The sequence below is a fragment of the Triticum urartu genome, chromosome 7A, assembly GCF_056163025.1.
Source record: "Triticum urartu cultivar PI428250 chromosome 7A, HENAU_Tu73, whole genome shotgun sequence".
Classification (NCBI taxonomy): domain Eukaryota; kingdom Viridiplantae; phylum Streptophyta; class Magnoliopsida; order Poales; family Poaceae; genus Triticum; species Triticum urartu.
This window is the reverse complement of record NC_141879.1, coordinates 739,782,015-739,804,597: the sequence shown is the minus strand read 5'-3', so window position 1 is coordinate 739,804,597 and position 22,583 is coordinate 739,782,015. Positions and strand designations below refer to the sequence as shown.

Genomic DNA, 22,583 nt, shown 5'->3' with positions numbered 1-22,583 from the left:
TCTTATGCTGGCCTGGCTCGTGCTTCAATTTCAGATCTAGATCTCTTTAGTATCACAAAACTTTACTACCTAGTTATTGCTAATTAGAGAGGATTACCCACTCTGTGCCTACAGATCTGTGCTATAAAAGAGTCCATCCATCAACCCACCAGGAACACACACAACCGAACAGCTAGCTTAGCTTGCTCACACAACCTCTCACACATACCACAACCCACCATAGTTAACCCTGCCTACCGGGGTGCCGGAGGAGATGGAGGCGGCGATCGGCGCGGCAAATGGGCTCATTGACAGTGTGCTGAACCACCTGTCCAATGAGTTCGTGTAGGCGTTTGTTGCCAGCTCTCAGCTCGGCCTCAACTCGGAGAAGATGAAGGAGGATCTCCTGCTCACGCAGGGGCTGCTGCACGAGGCCCAAAGGAGGGGCGTGAGCGACAACCCTGGTCTCCAGGGGTTGTTGCAGAAGCTCAGCGCCAAGGCCGACTAGGCCGAGGACGCACTGGATGAGCTCCACTACTTCATCATCCAGGACCAGCTCGACGGCACCCACTACGCGATGGCAGACCTGGGTGATGACCTCCGAGGTCATGCTCACCACGGTCGCTATGCTCTTCGCCACACCGTCGGTAACTGCTTTTCATGCTTTTCTTGTTCGCGCATGAAAGATGATGATGGTGTTGCTGCTGCTGTCATTACTGACAAGGACAACCCACCCAATGCAATTCTGAAACCTGGTAGTGATGATAATGATGGTCCAGTTGCTAAGTTGCCATTTGACAGAGTTGCCATTTCCAAGAAAATCATGTCAGTGATAGAGGAAACACAATCCCTTTGTAACCGTGTCTCCCAGTTGCTCCACATAATTCCTCACCATAGCACCACCACTACAATCCCCCAAAGACACCGTATCACAGGGTCAACCATTGTCCAAGATACATTGTATGGGAGGAGAGCTATTTTTGAGAAAACTGTAGGTGATATCCTCACTAGTGCCACAGAGCAGTGTGAGCCCCTTTCTGTTCTTCCTATAGTTGGTCCAGGGGGTATTGGAAAGACAACTTTCACCCAACACCTGTATAATGATAAGAGGATAGAAGAGCACTTTGCTGTTAGGGTTTGGGTATGCGTATCAACTGATTTTGATGAGCTTAGACTCAGCCAACAGGTCCTTAGTAGCATAGAAGGAAGCAACTCTCCAAATCAGACAACAAGCTTAGATCAGCTCCAAATATCCATAGCAGAGAGACTCAAGTCAAAAAGGTTTTTAATTGTCTTTGATGATATATGGGAATGCAATGGTGAGGGATGGAAAAAATTGTTAGCTCCATTCAAGAAGGGGGAAGCCAAGGGTAACATGGTTCTCGTCACAACTCGATTTCCAATAATATCTGAAATGGTTAAAACAACCAATACAATAGCACTGCAAGGTCTGGAGTTTGATGACTTCTTCACATTCTTTAAATCATTAATATTTGAGGGAATCAAACTTGAGTATTACCAAGAGGACTTTGATGATATAGCAAGAGATATTGCAAATAAATTGAAAGGTTCACCGCTAGCAGCCAAAACAGTTGGTCGGTTACTAAGGAAGGAATTTTCTTGGGAACATTGGACCGGAGTTCTTAACAACAATGATTGGCAAAAGCAAAAAAATAGTGATGACATTATGCCATCGTTGCGGATTAGCTATGATCACCTTCCTTTTCATCTAAAAAAATGCTTTTCATATTTTGCCTTGTTCCCTGAAGATTATCAGTTTAGGAATTTAGATATTACATATTTTTGGATTGCACTAGGGGTCATAGAAAAAGATGAGAATTATATTGAAGAATTTGTAGAGAATGGTTTTCTTGTTAAGGTAGTAGATCATAACAAGGAACCATACTATGTAATTCATGATTTATTACATGAACAGTCTCGAAGTGTTTCATCACCAGAGTGCCTCAACATATGTAGTTCAGGTTTTAGAGTTGGTGACATCCCACAAACTGTTCGACACTTATCCATCACAATAGAAGGTAGGTATGAAGGGAATTTTAGTGTAGAAATGATTAAATTGAGAAGCAAGATAGACATGGCCAATTTGCGGGCTTTGATGATTTTTGGAGGATATGGAGTCACAATAGATGGTATTTTGAAAGATATTTGTAAAGAAGTAGAGGGTCTCCGTGTCCTACTTATAAGAGTGGGGTTCAATGAACCTTTGCCACTCAATTTTTCAAAACTTATCCACCTCCGGAACCTAAAACTTTTGCACCCAAATTCAGACTATTGGCTACTTGCTAGTACACTATCCAGATTCTATCACTTGAAATATTTATACTTTTTTGATCTTCATTCGAACTTACCTAAAGATATTAACTGTCTTATCAACTTACGTCATTTTGGTGTTGGTGTTTACCACCATGCCCGAGTTCCCGGGGTCGGAAAGATGAAATGCTTACAGGAGGTCAAAGAATTCAGCGTTAGAAAAGAGAGTGTTGGGTTTGAACTGAGGGAGTTGGGGGAACTAAATGAGCTTGGAGGAGAACTCACTATATATGGTCTTGAGAAGGTGGCAACCATGGAAGAGGCTAAATAAGCCAAGCTTGTGTGTAAAAGAGATTTGAAAAAGCTTGAGTTAGTTTGTGGTACGGAACTCCAACATAGTGATGTTCTTGATGCTCTTAAGCGACACCCTAATCTTGAAGCACTTGAAATTAGAAATCATGGTGGTACAATTGGCCCTAGTTGGTTGTGTGGTGACATTAGCATCAAAATGTTGGGGTCTCTCCACCTAGAGGATGTGTCTTGGGGCACCCTTCCACCTTTTGGGCAGCTATTGCATCTCACGTCACTCACATTGATCAGCATTTCTGTACTTCGTGAGATCAGACCTTGCTTGGGTGGTGTTTCGGACAAAAGCTTTGTGAATTTGAAGAATATTGTTCTTGACAGATTACCTGAATTTGTTGAGTGGGTTGGGGGGCTAATGCCCAATCTTTTTCAAGACTTGAATGCATCAGCTGCAAAGATTGTCCCAAACTCTGTGCTGTGCCCTTTCTGGAGTGCTCTATCTCTTATGCCAATCTGTCAAAGTTTGTTGTTGATGATTGCCCTAAGTTGTCTCTGCCTCCCATGCCTCACACGCCCACACTAACATCTTATCTTGTGAGACATGGTTCCTCAGAGTTGTCTTATGATTGTGAAAGATATGAAAAGGTCTTGGTTATTAATGGGTATAGTGGTGAGCTGGCCTGGGATAACCTGCGTGAAGTACAAGGAATCCGTATTGAAGATTTGTCACACATTCCATTGAGAGAGCTCATCAAACTGAAATCCCTAAAAGATCTAAGTTTCAGCACATGCAACATCACGTGGCATGGACTGCAGGACTTCACGTGGCTCCAACAACTTATAGTAAAAGACTGTAGCAACTTCTTTAAGTGGCCCACTGAAGCAGCTCACACCATCAAGCCTTTCCTTGCTTCCCTCGAAGTCCTTGAGATCCACGGGGATTCAGGCATGCAGTCAATGGCTCTGCTCTCAGACCTCACTTGTCTCAAATCTCTAGCTTTGCTGGACTGTGAGAATTTAACAGTGGATGGATTTAATCCTCTCATCACGGTCAACCTCAACTCTTTGTTTGTGTATAACAAAGGAAATTGTGTTGGCCGCTCTGTATCAGCGGATCTGTTCTCAGAATTGGCGGTAGAAAGGACCAACCTATCATTGCGTGTGGGATCCTTCCACTGGAATGTCTTGTAGTGGATTGCATCTCAGCAGTGCTTGTTGCTCCCATCTGCAGCCTCCTTGCCGGCAACCTCCAGAATTTACAATTCTAGCATGATCAGCGGGCAGAAAGCTTCACGGGAGAGGAAGATGGAGCTCTTCAGCTCCTCACCTCCCTCCGTTACATCACATTTGAGGATTTCCCGAATCTGCCATGCCTTCCTCAAGTGTTACACCTCCTTCCTTCACTTCGCCACCTACATGTCACACGTTGTCCTGAAATCCGATCTCTGCCCAAGGGGGGCTTCCCCACTTCGCTACGTGTAGCCGTAACGGCTGGCAGTCGCGAGCTAGATGAGCAACTCCAGAAATTAAAGGAAACAAACCCAGATGTTCGTGTGTACATTCACTAGCTCGGCCAGGGTACATAACTGGTAATATGCGAGCCCTTCTTCTGTTTTCTGCTAATTTGGAGTATGAAGATTATTATCCTAACCTTCACGGTTTGGAAATATTTCAGGTCTCAGATACTAGATCGAGCTAGGTTGTGTGCATTGCTTGTTTGGAGTATTGGGGAAATATATATATCGCAGAAGTTTTAGATGATATAAGACTGCTTCGATTGTATATGAGTAAGCACAACACATACTTTGCTCCATTTTTTTGGTGGCATAATGCAACTATGTTTCCTCACCGTTTTTTGAATATCTCAAAGCTAAAACGCCTACTATTTTGTACGATGTTGGAACATGCACATATTTTTTCAAGCTCTTGGTCGGTTCGGAGTACAATCAACTGCCAACTGCATCTTGTGCAGACTGTGAAGTTTGCATATATTGTGAAGTTTGACTTGCATCCTTCATAGTTTCAGTCTCTGCTTGGTAGCTTCATCTACAACCAGCTCAAAGTAATGTCTAAGCATCTATATTTCGTTAGTTCCCTTACCTTGCTAATTTTCTCACCTCATATTCATTACTTTTATTCTGCAGAACCATTACAGATTTACAGTCAACTGTCATTTCTACTGTTGGAAGTTAGACAAAAGAAGCAGATGCCGTAATGTCCTGGAGGAGCTGCCCAGTTCTGCATCGACCGTCCATCACAAATGTCAGTTTGGCCGCTCATTCACCTCTTTTAGAAAGGGGAAAAAAGATCCATACTAAAGCACCGATTTTTTCCATGCATGTGTGGCATCAGCGACCAGGATTGCCAAGATGACTTAACTGATGTTGCAAGAAATATTGCCAGTAAACTAAAGGGTTCGCCTCTAGCAGCCAAAACAGTTGGTCGGTTATTGAAGAAGGAACTTTCTCGGGAACATTGGATGGGAGTTCTTGAAAACAATGAATGGCAAAAACAAAAAGATGCTAATGATATTATGCCGTCTCTAAGGATTAGCTACGATTACCTTCCTTTCCATCTGAAAAAATGTTTTCCTTATTTTCCCCTGTTTCCCGAAGATTATAGGTTTAATAATTTGGAGATCACATATTTCTGGATTGCAATAGGAATCATAGACAAAGATGAGAACTACATGGAAGAATTAGTGGACAATGGTTTTCTCATGAAGGAAGTTGATGATTGGGAGAATCAGTACTATGTGATGCATGATTTATTGCATGAACTATCTCGGAGTATTTCCTCACAAGAATGCCTAAACATATGTAGTTCAAATTTTAGAGCTGATTTCATCCCACAAACTATTCAACACCTATCTGTCACAATGGAATTTGGAGGTGACAATTTTAGGAGAGAGATGATTAAATTGAGGAGCAAGATAGACATTGGAAATTTGCGGGCTTTGATGATTTTTGGAGAATATGGTGAAACCGTTGATGGGATTCTGAAAGATACTCTTATGGAAATAGAGGGTCTCCGTGTCCTATTTATAGTAGTGGATTCTCCAGAATCTTTGCCACATAACTTTTCAAAACTTATCCACCTTCGACACCTCAAAATAACCGCATCGGAGTATAACTACAAAATGACTTTGCCTAGCACTCTATCCAGATTTTATCACTTGAAATTGTTGGACCTAAGAGGTCCATGTGCATATAAATTGCCTAAAGATATGAGCCGCCTTATCAATTTATGCCATTTCCTTGTTAGAGTAGATGAACTCCACTCCAATGTTCCTGAGGTTGGAAAGATGAAGTGTTTACAGGAGCTGAAAGAATTCCATGTCAAGAAAGAGAATGTTGGATTTGAATTGAGTGAGCTGGGGGAATTAACAGAGCTTGCAGGAAAACTGAGTATATGTAATCTACAAACCGTGTCAACCAAGGAAGAGGCTATGGAAGCCCAACTAATGTGCAAATGGGGTTTGAAAATTTTGAGCTTAGCATGGGATGCAAGCCAGCATATCACAGAATCTGGTGTTCTTGATGGTCTCGAACCACCCCCTAATCTTCCGTGTCTATCCATTACAAACAATGTTTGCACAACTTGTCCTCGTTGGTTTTGTGGTGACATTAGCACAAAAATGCTTGTCTCCCTCTACCTGGACGGTATGTTATGGGGCACTCTTCCACCTTTTGGTCAGCTTCCTCTTCTCCAGACACTCACACTGAGGCATATTTATAATGTTCGTGAGATCAGACCTGGCTTTGGTGGCGCTATGGACAAAAGCTTTATGCATTTGAAGAGGATTGTTCTTGATACATTGCCAGAACTTACTGAGTGGGTTGGAGCTCCTAATGCTAATTCCTTCTCAAAGCTTGAATACATTGAGTGCAGAGAATGTCCCAATCTCTGTATGCTGCCCTTCCTTCAGGAGGGCTCTGGCTCTTCTTATACTCATCTATCACAACTTGAAATTTCGGATTGCCCGAAGTTGTCCCTGCCGCCCATGCCTCACACTCCCACATTAACGTCTTTCTCTGTGCAATGTCGTCATGGCACAAAATTGCATTATCTTGGAAAAGAGTTGGAAGTTAAGAAGTATGACGGGGAGTTGGCCTTGCATAACCTGGATAAAGTAGAGACTGTGAGCATTACTGGCGTATCACACATTTCGTTGACACGGCTCAACAAGCTTAGGCCCCTAATAAGACTAAGTGTCTGGTCATGCGGCATCACGTGCCAAGGACTCCAGGACCTCACTTGGCTCCGATCACTTGGCTCCGATCATTTACAGTATACAACTGTGGCAGCTTCTTTGGGTGGCCCATAGAAGAATCAGGAGAAGGAGCTCACACCATCAAGCCTGTTTTCAATGCTTCACTCAGGGATCTTTCAGTTATCTCAGACTCCAGCATGAAGTCATTGGCTCTCCTCTCAAACCTCACGTCTCTCACAAGGCTAGAGCTAAAAGATTGCGAGAATATAACAGTGGAAGGGTTCAATCCTCTTATCACAGTCAACCTTGAGCAATTGTGTGTCTATAATAGTAAGTATAGTATCAAAGGTTTTCATCAAGCCCACTCTGTAGCTGCTGATCTGCTCTCAGAGATGGCAAGAGTGAAACTGCCAGCAGGCTCCTTCCACCGATTGACAACACTTGAAGTGGATAGCATCTCAGCAGTGCTTGTTGCTCCCATCTGCACCCTCCTCGCCACCACCCTCCGCACATTACGGACCAGCTGTGATCGACGGAAGGAGAGCTTCACAGAAGAGGAAGAGAATGCGCTGCAGGTCCTCACCTCCCTGCAAGAACTAGATTTTATGTTTTGCGAAGATATGCCATCCCTCCCTGAAGGGCTACACAGCCTTCCTTCTCTCAGGGAACTCCGAGTCTACGAGTGTCTTGGAATCCGAGCGCTGCCCAAGGGTGGCTTCCCCACTTCCATGCAACAGGTAGAAGCAATACATTGCAGTGCAGAGCTAACAGAGGAGGTCAAGGAATTAGAAGGAACATACCGATATCTTACCGTGAGATATGTCTGTATATCTGCACGTGGATGCAAGTCATGTCGCATGCGCACCATAAACCATTCATGATTTTTGTTGGGCGTTGCTGGTTTTATGGTAAGTACGTATTTGTGCTCAATGATTCATGATTTTTCATTCCTTTGCGCTTCTTCATCTCACGCATACAGCTAGCTACCCAGCCTTGCATATAATTTCTTATGGAGCTTCCTTCTGTATACAGTTTTGGCAGCTCTGAGTTGGTCTGTCACACCTGGTATTCAAAATGGACTATTACTGTTTGCATGTTATACAACTGCCTGGTGATCTTTGAAGACCAAGGCGACACCTGATCGATGGGCCTGGAGGTGAGTGAATATCTATGTGCTTTCTTTTAACTGCTAAATAAAATCTCATCAAGCAAATATTTTGCAAGTGTAAATATGCATTCAAATTTATCTATTCCTGCAACCAGACAGGCATGTGAGCTCAAAATTTCTCCATTTCTGCAACCAGACAGACATGTGAATAATGGAGTATCAACTATCGATTCCACAATTTAATTCCGTTTCATCATGTATGGGACAACCTCAACAGGATGATTCAGGTACTCCAGCTGCTGATTTTTCAGTTTTGCTTTACATTCTTTTCTTCTCATAAACAGCTGGCATTGCATCACTCACCATGAAACTTTTGTTAGGAGGACAATCTGTAGCTTCAAATGGCGATACAGCATTAGGTATCGTGCACTCGCTGCTGGTAAGCAATGACGGTTAGTACCAACAACAACAACAAAAACAAGGATACATATGTCCTTGTCGTAATAATTTGTCATGCTGTCAGTGCATAATTCTGAATCAACTCCTAAAATAGTTGAATCCTTTGCCCCAGAAAGGTTCGTTGTCACTGCCACAGCCCTCAAGCACCTGATATATTATGGCAGAGAAGATACTAAATCAGTGCCTTGATTCAAGATAGTCAGCACCTCTTTTCTTCAGGCGCTCTGAAGTAACACTTATTTCAGCTAGTAAGTCCTAAATAGCACAGATTATGTTGTAAACATCAGTTCTGTGTTTTGAGTGTACATCTCAAAGTTTTAAAGCATTCTTGTTGGTTTAAAGCAAGAACAGGTTGATTATTTGTTCACTAGCTGCCTAGTACACCTTGAGCAGATTGCAGAAATGCTGATGTTTCACTATGTTGGTCCTTGAGAGTTTCAGTTCCCAACTTGGTAGGTTCGTCTGCTGAGGACCAACTCAAAGTAAAGACCTGAGCATTTGGATTCATTGGGTTCCCATACCGTGTTCATTCCTTGTTGCAAGTGTATATGGTGATTGATCCATGACCATGAGTGTGTTTGCTCCATTCTTGTTGGCATAATGCAACTGTTTTTCCTTACCCTTTTTTCTGAGTACAGGTCAATGCTAATCAAAATATGTTTGTGCGATATTGGAACAGGTGGATTATTTGTTCATACAGTCCAATTCCATTGTACCCCCGCCCCAACAACCGCTGAGTACATACATCATATCTTGTGCAGGTTTGATAGATGGTAGTGTTTCACTGTCAGCCTTCAGAGTTCAGAGTTTCAGTTTACACCTGTTGACCGGCGACTCAAAAGGTAATCACTCGGTCATTTTCGTTGGCAATCTCTCTTAATTACCTTGTTTAATTCCTGACCTTACATTCATTAGTTGGATCCTGCCCTGCAGAACAAACAATCTGCATCCGACAGTGGATCTGGAAGTCGGCATTCAGAATTGCAAAGCTTGGCTGTTCCCTCCAAGAGGGATCAGCATTCCACACGAGAGAGGATGCTAATTGATGACGACCGCCTTGGAAGACCATTGTATCAGTTCTTCCTACTGCCAAACATAGTTGGAAAGCTGGAGTTTAATGATTGCGATTAGTTCTAGCAACCAATTACCCCATAAAAAGTTTCTAGTGTTGTAACTGACTGCATCAGATTCAGACTGGAGCACGGCGTCTTGTTCAGATATGTAAATTGCTTGTAGTATAAAGCGGTAGCACAATTTAACAAATTTTCCATTTCTAGATTATGCTTATGATCGAGAAGGGCATATATAATTTCTGAGTAATTAGTGTCCAGATAGGTGTACATGCATGGCTGATGAAGTAAAACAATACAAATTTGGTGTTTTTTAGAGAAGAGACCCGATGGTCCAGCTTTTACTCAAACCTTTACAAGGTCATTGGTAGACCCTCAGGCTTATCACACAAAAAAAAAAACAGCGAGAAAATGAAAACCACCAGCCAAACCTAAGCTTGGCCGGCGAAAATGAAAAGGAGTTTCTTTTTTTTTTTGAACATCAGTACAGACATAAGCGCTCATATACACGCGCATACACTCATCCCTATGAACACACACACGCACACCCTACCCCTATGAGCACCTCCGAGAGACTGAGCCGGCATATCATCTTGAGATTTACGAAGTCACCGTAGGCGCCTCGTCGTCGATGGGAACGTCTCCTCCCACTGAAAGCGCATCGCCGGAAATCCTGAAATAAATCCAGGAATAATGCGAGCACCAGGATTTGAACCCTGGTGGGTTGGGGATACCACTGTCCACCTAATCAACTCAACCACAGGTTGGTTCGCATCCCACACAACACCAAAGGAACATTGAACACGGCTATCAGCCAGATCCGCCTCTGTCTGTCAGGCTGCATTCCAGGATTCAATCACTTTCAACTCCGCGGTAATCTTCTCCACGACATGCTTCGTCCCCTGGTATGTGTGACCGGCTTCTGCCACTGCAACACGAAGGACACAGCACAGTAAGTAGTATGTAACAGCGAGTAGAGAGAACTCAAAGGGATTTTAATCTGAGACGCAGCCCCTAGCTAGGCAGAGATCCACAAACTCATCTCTGTTCTGGGGCGACGTGCAAAGCGTCCATACATCCAGGCAGAAACAGCAGCAGAACATCGAGATAAAATGCGATCTATCATCTATGTCCCCCAAAGCATTGCATGCTGTGATCCCAGCCAATTACGCATAGCTAGCTGTGACTTCATTTTATAAGCCAGTGGTGTAACTTCATTTATATTATAAACTGAAGTCATGTACACACACATGCAAACCCAGTTTGCATACATCTTACAGACACATAAGGAAAGACCCAACCAAAGAAACTAAGCACTTGTAAAACATAAGCCAGCCAGCACAGTTCGACAGATCACACAACCAAAATATATAGGGTTCTTAAACTTCATGCCTTTTGCAGTTCAGGACGGAGAAAGAAAAACACATGTTCCATTGCCAAACAACACTTCGAACAAAATGGCACGTAAGTAAGGATTGTGCATCTTTCAAGAGCATGCTTACTCCCAGTCCTAGATGAACAAAATGTTGTTATCCTGTCAGATACTCCCTCCGTCCCAAAATAAGTGTCTCAACTTTGTACTAACTTTCTGTCCCAAAATAAATGTCTTAACTTTGTACTAAGGTTGAGACACTTATTTTGGAACGGAGGGAGTAGAATGTTAGAACTTTCCTATTGTGTTTACTCCTTACTCTTAGGCTCTGTAATGTCAGGTTTCTTATAAGATTGTTGTAATTTCAAATCTTTAGCAGAAATCAACACGGCCGGAGAGCGTAAATCAGTTGGCAAATCTAGTAATGTGTATGTGGACGGGGATGAGCTGGTAGCTGCTGCTTACCTGCGGATTTGAATGCGTAGGATTGGTTCTACAGCACAACTGGCTCGCCTTCTCTGTCATTCCCGGTGACCACTGCTGCAGGCCCCTCTTCTTCTTCCAGATCCTCCGGTCGTAAACCTTTGAAACAAAGAAAAAAGAATCAGCATTAATTTGCATTCTTGGGCCTGAAAGAATTAAGCTAGTAGTTAATTATGTCAAAGTCTATAGAAGCCTAGGTGCGTGAGATAGAAGACTTACGACTCCAAGCCTGAAGAAGCTTTGGATGGTTTTGATGGGAGGCCAATGCGAACTCCAGCATTTCATACGCCTTCAGCACTGATGGCGAGCGGTACTCCTCCGACCAAAGACAAACATGGACTTCCTGGAGAGAAGGGAGATGCCCCATGCCGACGTCCAAGTCACCATTAACAATGCGCGCCGCTCGGACATCGAAGCTAAGGTATTCAAGCCTCGGCACAGATCCTCGCGGAAACATAGATGGCCCGGTCTCAAACCCACTGAATTTGCACCTTCTCAGGCAAGGGAATGCATCATCGTCAATGATGAAACTTTCGACGGGAGTCAATTGAAGTCTAGTTCCCAGAAATAGAGAAAGAAGAGTGGGCAACTTCCCAAGGATTTGAATGTCGACCTCTGGCCTCAATTTATCCACTCTTAGTTCCATGTAGGAGAGGACGGGAAACAACGATGAGTTGACCCATCTAGGCAATGTCGAGGTACAAAAATTGAACTCAAATGTGTGGAGGTGTGGAGGGGGTAGCCAGCCGTCCCAGCTGACATCGAGCCTTGCAGCCCCCCAATTAGAAATACTTAGACTACACAATTTCTGCAGATTGCCAAGGGATACCAACAAAGATTCACACACTCTCTCGTCTTCTTCTGCCTCCCACAAAAGGCGAAGCACCCTCAGCTCCACCAGCTTCCCTAGCTCTTTCTCAATCTCATCAGTACCACGCACCTTAACAGACTTGAGCTCTTCTATGGACACCAAGTTTCCTATCCCATCTGGCAATCTCATATCTGGATAAACATATAGGCACATCAAATGTCCTAACCGAACAACACTTGATGGCACCTCCATTGATCCAAACGTTCTCAAGTCCAGTGTTTGCAAAAATTGTAGCCTTCCAATTTCCATGGGGAGAACATCAAGATATGTACCTTGTAGCCCTAGGTACCTCAGATGTAATAATTTCCCAACACATCTAAGATCAATGTGGTGGCCGCTTTCCCTAAGGTCACACCCTTCTAAATCCAATACACGCAGAAGTTGAAAGCTTGAAAGAGTCTGAATCATATCAACATCAGTTCTAAACAGAGTAATTGACCTCAACTTCGACATACGTGTGTCATTGACCCAATGTGTGTTGGGTTGTGACATGTTTTCCTGGAAGGATAACCTGCGAACCATGCTATCAGAATTCATTTTGCTTTTTTTAGTGCCATCCAGTATAGTAACAAAGTTGTCTTCCCTTGATAGAGAACATATGAAATCAAGTACCATATCATGTACGTGACAATATATCAGCCTGCCTTTATCATCATATCCTGGCTGAATCAAGTTTCTATTTAATAGCTCACTGAAGTATCTCTCTCCAAGCTCAAATAGTCTAATTTCTTGGTCTCCACCTTCGATGAAGCCTTCAGCTATCCACCTCCATATCAATCGGTCTCTATTTATCCATATCCTTTGCATATCCTTTAAATAATAAACAGGTCTTTAAATAAGAAGGTAAATCGTAATAACTATAGGATAGTATATTCTGCATATCCTTTGCAGTACGACCTTCTGCAAGTCCACGACCAATAGAACCAAGTATTTTTGTCCCATTGATCCTTTGACTTTATCTGTTTATCATTGCCGGCCAAAAGGCTAGCTATAGTAATGATGGCTAGTGGCACGCCACCACATTTCTTCAAAATTTCTTCTGATACTTGCTCCAGTTCAACGGGACATCCACTTCCTCGAGGGAATATTCTTTTGTAGAAGAGCTTTCTGGAGTTATCATCATCAAGAGATTTCATCCTATGAATAATATCACCACTAGATACGCGACATGCTTTATAGAAAGCACACTTGATAATTTCCCATGCATCTTCACCCCATATGTCATCAATCACGATTAAGTACCTGTGTGATATTTTTAGGACGTTAGTTCATGTGTCATTGAAGACTACATAACCAAGTTTTTTTTCTAAATTCTATTAATAGCGAGGTATATATCTTAGTGAAGATGGGGTCGAACATAGGCCTATAGCCTTGGAATTTACATCAATGAATCCATACCTCTTATCTTGAAGAAACGCTCTTAGTTCATCAATGAGTTGCCCATTGTCCCTATCAGCTTTGTTGATGTCTGCAAACTTACTGTTGTCAAGTCCACATAACATGGTCTTGAAAATCTTTGTTATGTCGGGATTCCGAGACACCGAAACAAACACTCTACAATCAAACTGCGCTTCGATCTTGTCATACATTGCTTTAGCAAGGGTAGTCTTTCCCAATCAACCAAATCCAACAATAGACAGAGTCTTGAGTTGCCGCCTGGACATCTCATCCCCATGAAATAGCTTTCTGGTCAGCTCATCCTGTGTGCCCTCGATGCCCACGAGCTCTGTGACATCTCTATGCACAGCTTTGAGACGAGGATCAATGGCATTTGCCACACCATCTGCACGCGTCTCGAGCGCGTACCTTTGACGGAGCTCACCGAGTTCCTTGGCGAGGTCCTGGGCATCTTGGATGGTGTCAGAGATTTGATGAAGAGCCCTACCTTTGTTGAAGAGCTTCTTGGTCCGCTTGAAGAACTTCTTCACTCTGTTCTTCATGTTGTTGGGGCCATGGTCGCCATGACTACCGTCGTACACGCGGACCATGTAGCGTCCACAGCATCTTCCATGTTGTAGGAGAGCTTCCGGACCTTTCCTGCCCAGATCCGGAGGTGCGGGTCGAGCTCGTCCCGCGGCACGTTGCCCACTTTGTGGAGGAAGACATGCATCATCTCCAGCTCCGTTCGGAGGGACTTGACGCGCTTCTTCACCCGCTCGCCCAGGGTGAATTCAGCAAGAAGCAGCTCGCCGAGCTTGCGGAGGAGAGGGCTTATCGCCCCAGCTGCAACCTCCATTGCTCTGCTTGATCGGATGGGCGTCGGCAGTTCTCCGGCTGAGCTTTCTTTAGCGACAGTCACGGGTGTGTTTGCTCCCAGATGTGATTTGTGCAGTGAACTGCGGGGAGTGCTGAGGTCCTTGTACTGAGAAGGGAGGCGATGGTAAGGAGATGCGTGTCGGTAGTCCTCTCCAACGGAGCTGATGGCAGCAGGACTTGTGTATTTGGGGTGAATGATGAGGGGGTGGTAGTAGTAGTACTAATCTGTGTGCCTGGACCCGTCATACAATTACATGCTTTGGATTACCATGGTCAAGGAAAGTTAGGCTATAATCTATGATTATTTGTTTAGTTGGCCCCACAAAGGTTTAAGGGTCTAGGGTTTATTGTTTATTTTTCCTTTTCCTTTTGTGTTTTCATTTAATTCTTGTTCATTTCAACATATTTTATGCTACTATATATTATACACGTTATGCATATATAATAGAATTTCTCATAGAACCAATAATATATCATAGAGTTTCTTCTAGGACCACACACATATATACAATTTGGTATATACAATTTCTTCTATAATTTGCAGATCATTACATGCAAGCATTAGGTGAAAATGGTATTCTCTGTTGGGATCTATGACCTGGTCAACCAAAAATCCCGACATTTCTTCTTGAAGTGCTCGTATGCGGTCCGTTGGTAGGAACTGATCCTGCATCTCTTGCATTTTTAAAGAAGGAGATCGCAAACCGGGACTATAGGTCACGAATAAACCGAGACTAATGCATAGCCGTCGGAACCGGGACTAATGGTACCATTAGTCTGGGGCCAAAACCAGACCGGGCTAATGGACCGGACGAAAGGCCTGTTTAATAGTAGTGTGAGTGCTTCATTTTTTTCTTTAGAAAACTTCCGATTTATTAATCTTCAATCACGACAGTACAATAAACACCAGAAATAATAAAAAATACATTCATATCCATAGACCACATAGAGATGACTACAAGCACTGAAGTGAGCCGAAGACATGTTGCTGTCATCGCTCCTTCCTCGTTAGAGTCGGACAAAATTTATTGTAGTAGACAGTCGAGAAGTCGTCGTGTCAAGGCCCCATAGGACCAGCACACCCGAACTACAACCGCCGTCCATGAAGAGATGTGTAGATCGGAATGATCCAACCTGAAGACACACGAATGTAGACGAACAAAGACCTAATTCAAATAGATCCACCAAAGACAACCGTCGACCGAATCCCACGAGATCCGCGGGAGACAGACCTCCACATGCCCTCCGGCGATGCTAGGTGCATCACCGGAATGGGGGCTAGGCGCAGGGAGCCGCCACCGTCTTGTCTTTCTTTTTGCAAGAAAACTTTCAGTTTATTCATCTTCAATCATGACGATACAATGAACACCAGAATTCTGGTCCTAAATGGATATTTGGTCTGCTGGTTAATAGACCTGACAATGAAGGAGCGATGATCATTATGGTAAAGATGTCCCACCTCCTGATTCCTTCAAATTGTTCGTAAGTATTTATCTATCCTCGTTTCAACAAGCTACGATGCGTAGCCTTGAAGAGATTATCAAGGGCAAATTTCCACTATGTGATCACAGCCAAAACCTGCGCCCGTACAAAGGCTTCACCACCCATGGCCGAGGCCCGAGCCCGGATGGGTGGCGTTTTTCATCGACGGTTCTTTCGTGCAAGTTACTGGTGCAGCAGGTACTGGTATGATCCTCAGGTACAACAATGGCACTGTTATTTTCTCAGCATACCGATACTTATTCCACTGAAAGATGCCCTTGAAGCTGAGATTAGTGCCACTCTTGAAGGACTGTCACTGAGCATGCAAAGGTCGGAGTTGCCTATGATCATTCATTCTGATAGCTCGACTGTTATACCGAAAAAGGCTTTCGCCCTGCTTTATATATAAAGCAATGATCAACACACCCGGTATAGACGGCAAGATATATAGGCGCTGAGTGCAGCAACACCATCCATAGCTCTAAGCGAAGAAGTGAAGTCGCATATGACGAACCATGGGCTCCAAGGCGGCGCCTTCAGAAAGGGGATGACACTGGAGCACCGCCACCACATGATCTGAGAATCAGAGTTTCCCCTGGAGCAACACGATGGGCAATGAGAGCCACGGCCGGTCCGTCCGAAGATAGAGCAGGTTTTCACCCCGGCCACCATTCACCGCCACCGAACGCCACAACCTGGCTACCACGCCGCTCACACGGCCGTCGCAATCGGGCAGCACCAAGCCACGGGCTCTGCCCATGAGCACCGCGACCCACCACCAGGGCCGCCGCCCCGACATCCAAGACCTTGACACCACCTCACTCGAGATCCGCCGCTACCCCAACCAAAGACACGATCGAAAAGGATCCACCTTTGGCACCCCTGGGCTGCCCCCTGTGCCGAGACCCAATAGGCCGGCCAAACTGGCCTCCATCACCCCATCCGGCGACACCGGGCGCGAGACGAGCTCGGTCCTACTGCCGGGCGCGAGACGAGCATGGTCCTGCTGCCGGGCGAATCTCACCCGTCGCACTAGGCACCCACCACTGCGCCCCCTTGCCCTGCCCAGAAGCCACGGAGAGGAAGAAGAGGGAGCCCACCAGCTATCACACTCCCACCCCTGCGCCCCCTTGCCCTGCCCAGAAGCCACCGAGAGGAAGAAGAGGGAGCCCACCAGCTATCACACCGCCACCCCTGCTGGCAGAAGGCCACCGCAGGGGCAGCCGCCCACGACCCGCGCCGCCCTCGGCCTACAGCCCCTGAAGCCAGATTTGGACGACTGCAGCAGCCGCCGTAGCTGACCAGGGCCACACCTCCACAGCGCCGCCAGTCCCACTGTTGACCGGACCGGAGCCATGCTGCCACGCCCATCCCGAAGCGCGGCATCCCGGCGAATAAGCCTCGGCCCACGCCAAGACCCCGACGTGAGGAGACGAGGCCTCCCCGCCGGCGTTGGCGCCGGCGGGGCTTCGCCCGACCGTGCCCTATGGCGGCGGCAAGGGAGGAAGAAAGGGAGGAGGGGGGGGGGGGCTGGAGGCGGCGGTAGGGCTAGCCTCCCCTGCCGCTCGTGGGAGCGCCAAAGGAGGTCGGCCGCAGGTCGTGTTCTATGAGATAGCTCGACTGTTATTGCGGCCTTGACAAACAATTCACTGGACCGGTCGGCATATGGCCATCTGATTATGGAGATTAAGAAAATGCTAGCTCTTCGGGTGTTTATTCCGTTAAAAGTAGATCATAGTCAAAATAGATTTGCTCATAGTCTAGCTAATATTGATCGTTCTGGGTTGCACCGCCTGTTGGTTCCACCGAGTTTCAGATGCTGCTTCAGAGTTTGTATTAGCAGACTGTAACACTATTTCTAAGGAATAAAACCCATACTTTACCCCACGAAAAAAGAAGAAGACCAAGCTAAGAGTTGCATGTTGCATTGATCGTGCATCAAACCATATCATTGCGTCACTATCAATCAAAAACAATATTTACGAAAACTGATCAATCAAATGTAAACACAATCAGATTAGCAAATAATCGGGATGGCCCACCAGGGGACACACATCACATGGGCCGACCTGCACATCCTTGAAGAAACGCATCCAAGGGAGTACCACCGTGTCAGCCAGCGACACACGGTGCGGGGCAGCCTGCTCGCGGATGTGGCGTGTGCTGATTGTAGTGGCTGCCGCTCGTCATGTCTGCTACTTCCTTCGTCCGAAATTACTTATCATCAAAATGGACAAAAAAAGATGTATCTAAAACTGAAATACATCTAAATACATCCTCTTTTATTCATTTTGATGACAAGTATTTTCGGACGAAGGGAGTACAACTCGATAAACAAGGGCGATGATTTCTTTCTAACTTTCAAGCGAAATACTGATCACATAGATTGAGATTGACACTAATGTTCATGAGTGGCCTTAGTATGACCCTGTCAGTCAGCAACACACGATGCGGGGCCAGCCTTCTCGTGGTCGTGTCCAGCACCGATTGTAGTGGCTGCCGCTTGTCATGTCTGGTACAATTCAATAAAGGAGGGCGATGATTTCTTCATGACATTCAAGCAAAATAAAACACCTACCATCTGATCACATCGGTTCAGATTTACACTATGTTCATTAGTACCATTAGTATGACCATGTCAGTCAGCAACACGGTGTCGGGCCAACCTACTCGCCGATGTGTCGATTTTTTTATTGTAGTGGCTGTCGCTCGCCATGTCTAGTACAAATCTTCTATATCTAAATAGCTAGTCCTTATTAATATATTTTTCTTAACTTGCAAGCATGCCATCTCATTATTCAACATGCATAGAACAAGGCCCACCTCAACATGCAACCATGCATAATAAAAATCCGCCTCAACGTGAAAGCATGCATGCATGAAATTTTTTATTCCATTCTATTATGCTATTTATATTTAATTCTTATATTCATTCAAAAACTATTATTTCGAATATTCATGTTTCAGATAACCAAAACCTCATTGAAGTATTGCAAAACATTCCCGCAACAACGTGCGGGGCCTCATCTAGTTCAATAAACGAGGGAAATGAATTGTTCATGACTTTCAAGCGAAATAAGACACCTATCATCTGATCACATCTGTTGAGATTTACACAATGTTCATCAGTGCCATTAGTGACCGTGTCAGTCAGCAACACATGGTGTCGGGCCAACCTGCTCGCGGATGTGTCGAGTGCTGATTGTAGTGGCTACCACTCGTCATGTCTGGTACAATTCAATGAACGAAGGCGATGGATTGTTCATGACTTTCAAGCGAAATAAGATACCTGCCATCAGATCACATCTGTTGAGATTTACATTATGTTCATCAGTGCCATTAGTACAACCCTGTCAGTCAGCAACATACGGTGTTGGGCCAACCTGCTTGTGGATGTGTCGAGTGCTGATTGTAGTGGCTGCCGCTCATCATGTCTGGTACAATTCAATAAATGAGGGCGATGATTTATTCCCGACTTTCAAGCGAAAGAAACACCTGCCATCTGATCACGTCAGTTCAGATTTACACTATGTTCATTCATGGCCTTAGTACAACCGTGTCAGTCAGCAACACACGGTGCGGGACCAGCCTTCTTGCGGACGTGTTGAGTGTTGATTGCAGTGGTCGTCGCTCATTGTGTCTGGTGCATCTCAATAAATGAGGGCGATGATTCCTTTCCGACTTTCAAGAAAAATCAAACACTTCCATCTCAATAAACGAGGGCGATGAACCCTTTTCTTATTACATGAGAAATGAAACACTTTCCGTCTGAACATGCCTATCATAGGAAGACATAACGTCATAATTGTTTTCGAAACCCTAACTTACCATTTTACTGAGATACTTTTTCTGTTTGGCAAATATGCAACTTCAGATTGCTTGCACTACTTGCTTGTTATTTGATCATTGTCTTAATAGATCTTCTTGGTCCGATAGATTGTGCTCCCATTTCTCGTAGCCCACTCCATGTGCGACTATCTCAGCCTGCTCCATGTTCTCCTTTCCATATTAAAAGAAGGGTTTCATTAAAAAAACTAAAGGAATAGTCTGAATCTTAAGTTTCATCATTGCTAGAAAGCTTGATTCACTACCTTTCACCCTGGGATTGTTGCCTCCCCACTAACAAAATCTAGTGTGTTCCTGCAAATGTTCGTAGACAGGTTATCTTCCTGGGTCTTTCTAGTATTACCTTCATCTCCAAATATGAGACATTTTTGTAGGCTAAACTAGCTTACAAAAACGTCTTAAATTTTGAGGAGGTAGTACACTTTTGTGTGTGTCAACCCAGTCATATATGGATCTGTGACATACGACATTGCATCAGGATCAATCAAACATTTTTTTAGAAGGGGGATCAATCAAACTGAACACAAATAGTTTACACACTAATTGGGATAGCCCACGAGGTGCCACACGTCACGTGGGCCGAGCTGGGCATCCATGAAGAAACACATACATGGAGGAGTAGGGCAATGCCTTAGTACGGCGATGGTAGCTGCACTCGGCATAGGCCCGACCTGCTCGCAGGCGTGTCGAGCACTGATCGGAGTGGTTATTGTTCATCATGTCCAGTGCAACGCGAGTCATGAGGGCGATGAACGCTTTCAGTCTTGCACGAGAAATAAAAGACAGGCCATTGTTAGCTTAATCTTGAGTCACGATTAGATTAGTACTAGGTTAGTATGGTAAGTGTTCATTTTAGGAATCAGTCAATGCGTTCTGTTTAGCTGGTGTTATTTACGTGTCCAAGTCATACTAGGAAGTCTTGTCCGTGTCGGATATGGTGTGTTTGGGGCCATCTCCTGTGCGCATGGCCAGGTGTTTCTTTGGAACGGATGTAATCTTTACGTATGCTTCATCCTCTGCACCTTTTTTTCCGGTCGCTTGATGAATCATCCATGGGTGCGTATATGTATCAGTGAGATTAAGCGGAAATAAGCGATGTGGGATTATTATTATTTAGCTGAACAAGCACAGGAAGAAATCATATATATATATATATATATATATATATATATATATATATATATATATATAGCATGGTGAATCACATGCGTGCAAGGCCCAAATCATCAAAATATAAACATGCACTAGTGGTTGGGGCCCGCCATTGCGGGCCTCCTGAGAGAAAGCTGGGCGGTGCTAGGTAGGCAGTCGCCCCTTCTGGTTCCTTAATTATCTTCATTCTCAACTGATGTATACATACATGCATGCTTGATTCTCCTATCAACGAATGGCATACGTACTTGGTGCTTGAAGAGTGGTGCAGATTGTTTCAACAGCTTGCCTGACTGCATAACAAATCTCTAGTTTGTGACCTTTCAAAGACGAACAAATTCCAGTGCTGTCAAAAAGAAATGAAAAGGAGGTAAATTTGGTCTATATGATACATGGTGTATGTTTATCATACACCACCAGTTCACCATATATACAAAATGAAATTGCACTTAATTTATTCAGACATATGCATGTTTGCAATTTGCACTTCATACAGACAGACTAATTTTTCATGAATTTTACCCGTACTATGGTGCACAGGCAAACAATAGTAGTTTTGTAAGGGGTGTTATATGATAGCAATCTACCATTGGCAAAACCAGAAACATGACTCATTAGCAATGTCTAAAACACACTACTTTGGTCCAAGATATGCAAGAATCAGCAAGTTTAGGGGGGGAATCGTAGCAGCAGCAGAGAGAAAACAATATGTCACTTTTGCCGTGCAAATTGTAGCTGGCTCAACTTGTTTTCATTCACCCACCTGTTGCAACAATGTATTTTTAAAATCTAAAAAAAGGAAGTTTCCATGACCAGACAACAGGATAGCCAGATTACCTATCAAGAATTCAAGATGCAGAAGTTCATCCTGGTGGATAGATTTAGAGAATGTGAAATCTTCAACAGCCAAAGAAAAAAGTTCTTGGTTGAGACCATATGGCCTGATTCGACAAAATATTTAAAATTTTATTATGATATCTAATTAAAAAGATTTGTAGTAGTACTCTTTTTACAGAAATGAGAATCTTACAAGTATTGTGTCTTCAGGATGTGAGAACCACTAGCATCAGAATGTTTGATGTTCCTCTTGTGGTCTAGACGTTCGAGCATGGTATAGAAGGGAAACTTAAGGGCATAGTCCATCTGAAATTATGAAAGCACAAAATTAGACATAACTTGGAACTACTAAGTAACATACACCTCTCCAAAGAGTAGCGGTTGGGGCACCGCCCTGTTGTGCCGCCTGAGAGTACTGGTATTTAATGTCACCTAACTTGAAGTATCCTATAAATGTTTACATAAAAATGACAGAAGTATGTACTATTTTACAGGATGTGTGTGCGTCTAACATCAGAACTCATGTATGCAGGAGCATGCGTCTGAGAGGAGAAGGTTGGGCCAGCCATCTAAATCCTGATGTACTGACAATTCACCCAACTTTTCATGGTAATGAACTCGCAACTGAGAAATTTGGGGCTGTCTATATACAAAACAAAGCAAAATACATCACAAACCTATGCCAGTAATGTCCTGAATGTATCTAACATGTAAAATAGTATATATTATGAAGCATGACGATGTCAAACATAAGTATGATCGATTATCTTATTCTTATGTGCACTAGAAATAGAATATATGTTAAAACTACTAAAACTATGCACCGTTGTCCTTCTGAACCTGTACTCGAAGAATTCAGGATACCTTTCTAAATTGAC

General features: G+C 44.1%; 2 pseudogenes across 1 annotated transcript; one reads left to right on the top strand and one right to left on the bottom strand.

The window, feature by feature from the left end:
- Positions 1–178: 178 nt before the first annotated feature.
- On the top strand, positions 179–9,467 carry LOC147962561 (uncharacterized; annotated as a pseudogene).
- A 1,620-nt stretch (positions 9,468–11,087) lies between these two features.
- LOC147962560 (disease resistance protein RGA5-like) lies at positions 11,088–14,545 on the bottom strand (annotated as a pseudogene). The gene is made up of 3 exons (XR_015610910.1): positions 13,531–14,545; positions 11,481–13,374; positions 11,088–11,360 (listed from the first exon to the last, which is right to left on the bottom strand). The product of XR_015610910.1 is annotated as a disease resistance protein RGA5-like (transcript).
- Between the last annotated feature and the right edge of the window lie 8,038 nt (positions 14,546–22,583).